We start from the raw sequence: 1,612 nt of genomic DNA on the forward strand, positions 1-1,612 counted from the left end.
TTTCTCCACATCCTCATCAGCATCTGCTGTTACCTGAGTTTTTGATCTTAGTCATTCTGACTGGTGTGAGATGGAATCTCAGGGTTGTTTTGATTTGCATTTCCCTGATGATTAAGGAACCAGTACACCCAGAGCTTCTGTCTCTAGCTGTATATGTAGCAGAAGATGCCCTAGTCGTCTATCATTGGGAAGAGAGGGCCCTTGGTCTTGAAAACTTTATATTCCCCAGTACACGGAACTCCAGGTCCAAGAAGTGGGAGTGGATGGGTAGGGGAGCTGGATGGGTAGGGGAGCATGGTAGGGGGAGTATAGGGGACTTTCGGGATAGCATTTGAAATGTAAATGAAGAAAATATCTAATAGAAAATTGAAAAAACTCTTTTTCTCAGGAACTTTCAAACCTTTGCCCAGAAACTACCAACTCTCAACACAATACTTTCCCTGATCTTTACTTATCAGGGTACTATTACCTATTTTTCATTTTTTTCCTGAATACTCAACTTTATTAAGCATACAATCTAATGTTTATACAAATTTAACTAGTTTTTTGTAGTTAAGTATATGCCAGTGGCTTTTTATCCCATTTCTAGAACTTTCTCTCATTTTCTTCTCACCTCATTACTTCCTAGCCTTTGCAGAATAGGCAAGGTAAAAGGGTACTCTCCACACAGAGTTGTAAAACACTTTCTAACATATCAGATGTGGCAATCTTATAATTGTTTCAAGTTGTAATAAAACTATCCACTGAAACTTGCAATAAATGCTCAAAATACTTCTAAGTTTCTTTTTCTACTTTGCTTGATACTATCTCCCTGCCCTTATAAAAGTTATATTATACTACTATAAAAAACAAGCCATATGAATGAAAAATAATTCAAGTTAAATGCTCATTAGAATAAGTTTTCGTGTTTCACACACAGAAAAATACACACACATACATATATGTATACACAAAGCTAGAAATGTAAATAAAGACATTATATTGCTACTTTTCCTGGGGAGACAGGAACATTATCTATTCACCTCAGATATGATATCAGCAGTATCCAAAATAGTTTATTTACTAAGGTTTAGATGATGGGAGCACAGATCACTAAAGAGAGAGTTTCATAACTGCATTTGTATCTCTGGATGTCCCTAAGTAACCTGTAGGATTTCTTTTTCCTTGCTTGAGTTTTTCTTTTTAGGCAAATCATAAAACTTTAGGAGGGGCTGTGATTATCCTGTACAATTTAGGAACTTCCTGAGGCTCATACATTGTTTATTCCTGAATCTAACATATTTTATTTAAGTCCTACATCATAAGGAATAAAAGTGAATTTTTTATTTGGCAGAAATTACTACAAAGCATACTTTGTGCCAATGCTATTATATTTTGTTAAAAAAGAGGCTGATTAGGAAAAAAAAAGTAAAATCCAAGTCTTATATATCAGGCACTACTCTTTCTTTGCAGTAATTTACCTGTCCATGACCACTGTATAAAATATTACCATTATTCTTTTTTTTTTTTTTTTTTTAATATTTTTATTACATAATTTCCTCAATTACATTTCCAATACTATCCCAAAAGTCCCCCATAGCGCCCCCCACTTCCCTACCCACCCATTCCCATT

Source organism: Mus caroli, chromosome 10 (genome assembly GCF_900094665.2).
Source record: "Mus caroli chromosome 10, CAROLI_EIJ_v1.1, whole genome shotgun sequence".
NCBI lineage: Eukaryota > Metazoa > Chordata > Mammalia > Rodentia > Muridae > Mus > Mus caroli.